Here is an 8,095-nt window from a genome sequence, read left to right as displayed (position 1 = left end):
GATCATGTGAGTAGCAGGGTGGAGCAACAATTTAGGTGTTGCTTCTTCAGAGGGAATAAATTTCACTTTTCCAAAGTGGCTCACTTCCTTAAGTGGCAACCATTTTAGGAATAGGAGCCATTTTAGAATGTAGGACTGTAGGCCATTTTGTCTGGTAGAAAACTCTATCAAATATTTTCTACATCAACTGTCTCCTTACAAAATTTTAAAAAGAACAACAGAAATAAATTCCTATGTGAACTACAATGAAAATACAAATAAAATTCTACCACAAAAATAATCTTTACATCAATTATCACACTTCAGAGAGTTTTCACATATAAGAACAGCATGTTCCATACACAAGTACCGCTTACACTGATAGCACTTGTGATTTTTTTTTCCTGTCTTCTCTGGGAGGACGTACATGACATCTTGTTGGTCTTCCTGTTTTCTCTGGAGGTTCTTGTGATGTTTCACCTATCTGTTTACCGGTCTGTTCCGGCATTGCTAGTTCTTTGGGCAGATACATACCATTCTTCCTCAGTTGTAATTGATAATATATCAATTCCAGTCCCAATCCTCTAAGAGAATGTTCCAATGATATTTTTTGCTTTTTTGTTTTTGTAAACTATGAAACTATTTAAGCCTGACATGTTTATGATCCAGTAAAACATAACCACTGGCTAATGCTTTGTGTTTCGAGTAATGTAACAGTATTGCAGCTAGGTAACATAATTAGATATCCTTTAGGCAGGTAGACAGGGTCGGCCCAGAGGGAGCCAACATGGAGGACAATTAAGACACATTCACTGAAGGCCAGAATTGTAATATAAGAGAAACTACTATATCCTTGTGCTTACCCTGGGGATAAATAGCAGTAATTGATATTCTAAATAGGTATCAATCACCTGGGGGGGCAAGGCTTTAACCCAACCTTACCAGGAAATATACCTGACCCACACTTACTGAAAATCCTTGAACACTTGCTATGTGACTTGCTCCCCCATTTGACCCCCATTTAATCAATATTACCTGACTGACTGTACTTGTAATCTTATTGGTTGGTCATGGTTTTGTCCTACCTCATGCCCACTTGTAAATTTCCATTGGGTCTTATAGTTTTGTCCCACTTTGTACCCATCTCACCACATGGCTTTGCTGTATAAAATATCTTTAAGAACTGGGGTGGGCTGGCAACTCACTTTCCGGCCCCCGCTTCCGTTTCTCTTAGGGAGAAGCATTCATTCTCTCGATAAATTTTTCCTACTCTTAACCTCTGTTGTTCCTAGAATTCATCCTTCAATTTTAGAGAACAAGAACTTGTGTTTCAGATGTCTAGCAGGTTTAGGAGTTACATCTCTTCCCTCTATATCAATAATTGCTGCATAACTCATCAGCAACAACTATTCAACAACATCTACTCCACCCTTCCTTTTGTTGTAAAATGTGGACCTATCTGGCTTCATTTGTGTTGAGGATTTTTTTTTTTTTTTTTTTTTTTTTTTTTTGGTACTGGGATGAACTGGGGACCTTGCACTTAGAAAGCAGGCAGTGGAACCACTGAGCTAAATCCCCAGCCCTGTTTGTTGTGAGACAGACACAGTCTCGCTATGTAACCCAGCATAGCCTTGAACTCACTGTGCAGCACAGGATGACCCTGAACTCACACAAACCTTTTGCCTTAGCCTCCTGAGAGCTGTGATTATGTTAGGAAAAGTATTAAGAAGCTCTAAGAGCCCAACCCCTAGCAGAGTCAGCTAACCATGACAGGTCAAAAGGTCACTTTAAACATTCCTGAGAGGCAGGAACCAAGATAAATGTCTGGTGCAGAACAGACCCTACCCCTTTGAACAATCCATGGTCCCACTTCCCCAAAGTCCCCACCCTTTGTAACTGAATGTTCCCGTAATTGACCCCTTTTTCAGAATTCCCCCTACCCTATAGCTTGTGGTTTTTTCCTTTAAAAACTGTGTCTCTACCCTGCTTCGGGGCTCAGCTCCTCTGCCCCTGCGAGGGTTATGAGCTGAGCCCCAACGCGCTGGAATAAAGACCTCTTGTGTTTTGCATCAAGAATCGTCTCTCCCGGGTGTTTATGGTGCATCCTGGCGTCCTGGACTTAGAGTGGTGGGATTCCTCCCTGGGAGGATCTTACATTTTGGGGGCTCGTCCGGGATTAGCCATTGCTCCTCACTCCTGAGAACGACTTTGGAGGTAAGAGGGGATCCCCGCTTTGAATGTTGTCTGTCTGTATTCTGTATAGTGCACTTTCGGTTTCGCAGTCCTCCGGCGGTCCGTAAGGACTGTCTGACAGTGGCCGGTAGACATGCCCGGAGGGCCACAGGCTGCAACCTGGGAGATGTCCCAGGTACGGGGATTTTCTGAGACATTTGAATCTCCCCTCGGGGTTCTGAATCTGAGATTAATTCGGTATCTGTGTGTATGTTATTTGTGGAATCTTGCCTTGTTTTTTAATTATGGGACAGACTGTGATGACACCTTTGGATTGGACCTTGAAGCATTGGACTGAAGTTAGGGCCAGAAGTAGAGACTTATCTGTACTAATAAAGAAAAGACCCTGGCAGACTTATTGTGCCTCTGAGTGGCCAACTTTAGGTGTAGGCTGGCCATCAGGGGGCACTTTTGATGCAGGAAAAATATTGCTCGTTAAAGATATTGTTTTCCAGGCTGGACCCGGAAGACATCCTGACCAGCAACCCTACATTGTGGTTTGGCAAGACCTTGTCCTGAAACCCCCACCTTGGGTAAAACCTTGGGTACATTGGCCAATGAATCGGCCTGTCACTCAAATTTTCTCTTTAAAGGAGGCCCCATCAGGCAAAGATGAAAAGGCTCCAGGAATCCAGCCTCACCCACGGATATACCCAGAGATTGAGGGGCCCCCGACCTGGTCGGAACCCCTTCCTCCCCCTTATCCACAAGCCCCTGCCCCTCCCGAGCCTATTGCAGAGCCCTCAGCGCCTTCCGGGGAAATTCACGGACCTGCTTCGGGGACTCGGAGTCAGAGAGCAGTTTCCCCTGGGGCACCTGATTCCACAGTAGCCCTCCCCCTGAGAGCTTATGGGCCACCTCCCCCTGAGGGTCCTAATGGTCAACCTGTGGCTCTGCAGCCGCTTCAGTATTGGCCATTCTCCTCCTCTGACCTGTATAACTGGAAGACTAACCACCCTTCCTTTTCTGAGGAACCACAGAGATTGATGGGTCTTGTGGAGTCCCTTATGTTTTCTCATCAGCCCACCTGGGATGATTGCCAACAGCTGTTGCAGATGCTGTTTACCACTGAGGAAGGAGCGCATTCTTTTAGAGAGCAGAAAGAATGTTCCTGGGGCTGATGGGAGACCCACCCTGATGCCCAACCTCCTTGATGATGCTTTCCCCTTGGGCCAACCAGATTGGGATTACAACACCACCTCCCATAGCTTATGTAATTGGAACTCAAAAAGGAAATTAACTCTAACTGAAGTATCAGGGAAAGGAACTTGCTTGGGGACGGTACCCCCAGACCACCAGCAGCTATGCAACCAGACCCCCCAAAGCCTCCCCACCTCGGATACTCGTTATCTGGTTCCTGACCTAGGGGGATGGTGGGCCTGCAATACTGGCCTCACCCCATGTCTAGCTACCTCAATGTTTAATGGTTCCAAAGACTTCTGTATACTTGTTCAGGTCATACCCTGGGTTATCTATCATGACTCAGGCCCCTTTGAGGAAGAATTTAATTTAAAAATTACAAGATATAAGAGAGAACCGGTAACCTTAACTTTGGCAGCTCTTTTAGGATTAGGTATAGCCACTGGCATTGGTACTGGAACAGCCGCTTTGGTCCAAGGGTCTCACTATCTAAATGAATTAAGAGCAGCTATAGATGAAGACCTCAGAGCCATAGAAAGCTCTATTACTAAATTAGAAGAATCATTAACGTCTCTGTCAGAAGTAGTCCTACAAAATCGTAGAGGATTAGATTTGCTCTTCTTGAAGGATGGCAGACTCTGTGCAGCATTAAAAGAAGAGTGCTGTTTCTATGCTGACCATTCAGGAGTCATAAAAGACTCCATGGCAAAACTCAGGGAAAGATTAGATAAAAGGCAAAGACACCATGAACTACAACAGGGGTGGTTTGAAAATTGGTTTAATAAATCCCCTTGGATCACCACTTTGGTGTCCACCTTATTGGGACCCCTTATTATCCTTTTATTACTTCTAACCGTGGGGCCCTGTGTTCTGAATAGATTAGTTGCCTTCATCAGAGAAAGAGTCAGTGCAGTACAAGTACTAATGTTAAGACAACAATACCAGCCTCTAAGAACCCAAGCCTTAGGTATGGGACATGAGGAAACTAGACATTAAGGGTTCTAAGATTAGAACATGTGCAAAAAGAAAAAGGGAGGATTGTTAGGAAAAGTATTAAGAAGCTCTACGAGCCCAACCCCTAGCAGAGTCAGCTAACCATGACAGGTCAAAAGGTCACTTTAAACATTCCTGAGAGGCAGGAACCAAAATAAACATCTGGTGCGGAACAGACCCTACCCCTTTGAACAATCCATGGTCCCACTTCCCCGAAGTCCCCACCCTTTGTAACTGAATGTTCCCGTAATTGACCCCTTTCTCAGAATTCCCCCTCCCCTATAGCTTGTGGTTTTTTCCTTTAAAAACTGTGTCTCTACCCTGCTTCGGGGCTCAACTCCTCTGCCCCTGAGAGGGTTATGAGCTGAGCCCCAGCGCCTGGAATAAAGACCTCTTGTGTTTTGCATCAAGAATCATCTCTCCGGGGTGTTTATGGTGCATCCTGGCGTCCCAGACTTAGAGTGGTGGGATTCTTCCCTGGGAGGATCTTACAGTACCTGGGATCGAACTCAGGTTCTTGCGCTTGTGAGGCAGGCAGCAGAACCACTGAGCTAAATCCCAGGCATTTTTTTTGGTTTTTTGAGACAGGGTCTCACTGTGTAGTTGACACTGACCTGGAACTCACTGTGTAGCCTAGGCTGGTCTTGAACTCACAGAGACCCTCCTGCCTCAGCCTCGTGAGTGCTGGGATTACAGGCATTTGCCACCACACCTGGCTAAAATATTTTTTTGTACCAGGTATTGAACTCAGGTCCTTGCAGTTGTAAGGCAGGTGCCAGAACCACTGAGCTAAATCCCTGGGCCAGCAGATTTTTTTGTGTGTGTGTGAAACAGGGATCAAACTTGGGGCCTTGTGCTTGCAAGGCACATGGCAGAACCACTGGGCCAAATCCCTTGCCATGAACCAATTATCAAATGTGACATTTAGGTTACTTTTTATTTATTTGGTTTTTTTGTTTGTTGATTAGTTTTTAGTTTATTGGCACATTTTAGGTATACAGTACAGTTACATTCATTATTGGGATCTTGCACCTTTACATGACAGGTCTTGGTTCTGATTTTCTCCCCTTGTCCCTGCCCTCCCTTCACTCTCTCCTCCTCTCCCCATTTACAAACACTTCATTTCCATTTTTTCATTTTCTCATATTTTCTTTTCCCTTATTACCTGTCCCCTAGCCTTCCCACTTTATTTGGTTTTTTGAGACAAGGTCTCACTATGTAGGCTCACAATATAGCCCAGGCTGGTCTCAAACTCACAGCAATCCTCCTGCCTCAGCCTCCAGAGTGCTGGGATTACAGGTGTGTGCCACCATGCCCAGCTGGCCATCTTTCTTGATGAGTATTTTTATCATCAAAATGTAGTCACTTTTGGAGTAAACCAAGTCTCTTCAGTGTCACTATTGTTCTAAAAATCTCAATGCCGCATGTCATTTCATACATCCTGTAGATTTTGATGATTACAATGATAAAGTCCTGCTATGAATGGTTTTAGTTAAGATACTGAGGTGTCATGATAAATAGATTTTTGAGTATGACTATTGATGCATACAGAATTTTTACTTGTATTTGATTATTAATTTATTTCAAAACATCTTGTAGTATATTGCCCATTACAATTTCCAACACTGAATCATAGTGTTGGCATTCCATCCACTAGGTCACCTCTGGCAAGAACCTACTAACATTTTCTGATCTAGTTCTAACGTTGGATCATTCAGGTGTACGTGTCCATTTTGTAGCATTTTCACTAGTCAAATATTTATTTATTTATGTTTTACAAAGCTTTTTATTTATTTTTTTATTATTTTTTTGGTTTTTTGAGACAGGGTCTCACTATGTAGTTGCGACTGACCTGGAACTCACTATGTAGCCCAGGCTGGTCTCGAACTCATAGCGATCCTCCTGCTTCAGCCTCCCCAGTGCTGGAATTACAGGCATGAGCCACCACAGTCAAATATTTATTTACTGGGCTGGGGATTTAGCTCAGTGGTTCTGCTGCCTGCCTTGCAAGTGCAAGATCTCAATTTCAATCCCTAGTACCAAAAAACAAAGAAATATTTATTTACATTAGTGTTTTCCTTCTCATTTGAATCAAGGTCTTCATTCTGTTCTCTATCTTATCTTGCTAACTTCTTGGCTTACATGATCCAAGTCATCATCAGTGGCTGAGTCACCTGATGACTCACTTTCAACTCCTTCCAAAATTGTAAAAGCAGAGTTTTATAGGACATTGTATTGAATAGGGCTAATTCTACAAGAAAAATCAAAAGGAAACATTTAATAAAGAAAGTATAAATACACAAAAATGTAACAGTGTATAATGTGGGTAAAACTCACCTGTTTACACTTTGACACACATGCGTACACCTTGTTGTTCATCATACCAAGTGGGTGAACACAAAGATGTTTCCTGTAATTCCCCCAGTACACCAACTAAAACACATAGCTGGTCACCATTAAGCTAAAGTGCATATTTTCATTAAGAAAGTAAGGTATGGGTGTTTGTGACACTGAGTAAGGAATAGATTAACAAGAGACTGGATCCCAGAACCCTGGGAGTCCCTTTGACTTTAAAGTTCTCTAATTCTCTCTCACAAACCCTGCTCTGTGCTATCTGCTCTGGCCTGGTGACTTACAAACACCCTGAGGACTACAGGCATTTCCTGGAGTTTCTTTCACAAATGACCATCATTAGCATTCATTAATGCTTAATCAGCATCTTAATTGCCATCCTTATTTTAGGTCTTTATACTGAATACCTGTACCTGCATCCTTCAACAAAGCTTAGAGGCAGGCTTGAGTTTCCCCAAAGCATCTGCTTTCCATCTTCTCTCTCTCTCCCGCTTCTAATGAGCTCAGGAAATTGGTCTTAATCCACCAGGCTCCCATTGCTTAGCAATGAAAGTCCTGCTCCTAGCAACAAAGAGCCTTGAAGGTGCTGCAGAAAAAGGGGGTTGTCTGGGCCCTTCTTTTGCTCAGCTAATGGCTGCTGGACATTTTTATGCTTTTCCTGTCTAGCATGATACCCTTTCCCTCTTAGATGTCAGGTCTTGGTCTCTCAGGCTGATGAATCACCATACACCTCACCATCCTGCCAGCCTGGAGCCCCACTAAATCCTACCTCTTGATCACAACAGGATAACCCTAAGAAACACTCTCACTGACCAGGGAATAGGTGTCCCTAGTTCTGTTGTTTCCTCCAGCGTGACATGGTAGGAACTCAGAGTGGGGAGGGCCAGAGCCCTGAGTGAGGGTAATTCCTACCCATGGTGGGGGTTGGAGGCCCATTTTAATCCCAGCCCAGCTGAGCCTAAAAGCGATAAGGAGTCATCCAACATAGCTTCCTCCTAGAGCACAGGAAACAGTTATAACTGCGCTCAGGCCAACACCATGTTTCCTTGACAGCTAGGTCCAAAGCAATGCCACAACACAGGTTCCCCAACCTGATCAGCACCTATGAAACTGCCAGACCAAGTGCAGGGCCAGAGGCTTCTACCTCCTCCTGCTGCCTCAAAGGAAAGTGGGGACAAGCTTCTAAATCTGCTTTCTAAAAAACAAATAAATGAATATGCTTTCTGGGGTTGTCCCACTTCAGGGTGATCAAAAATGCAGATTTTCCATTTTGGGAGCTGCATTCCCAGGATTTTTGAAACTAATTAAGAGCTTGGGCCAGGGATTTAACTCAGTGGTTCCAGCGCCTGCCTTGCAAGCACAAGGACCTGAGTTCGATCCACAATACAAAAAAAAAAAA

This window comes from Fukomys damarensis, unplaced genomic scaffold (genome assembly GCF_012274545.1).
Source record: "Fukomys damarensis isolate Sample0158 unplaced genomic scaffold, DMR_v1.0_HiC HiC_scaffold_39, whole genome shotgun sequence".
Classification (NCBI taxonomy): Eukaryota; Metazoa; Chordata; class Mammalia; order Rodentia; family Bathyergidae; genus Fukomys; species Fukomys damarensis.
The sequence above is the reverse complement of the archived record's forward strand: the minus strand, read 5'-3'. Positions refer to the sequence as shown.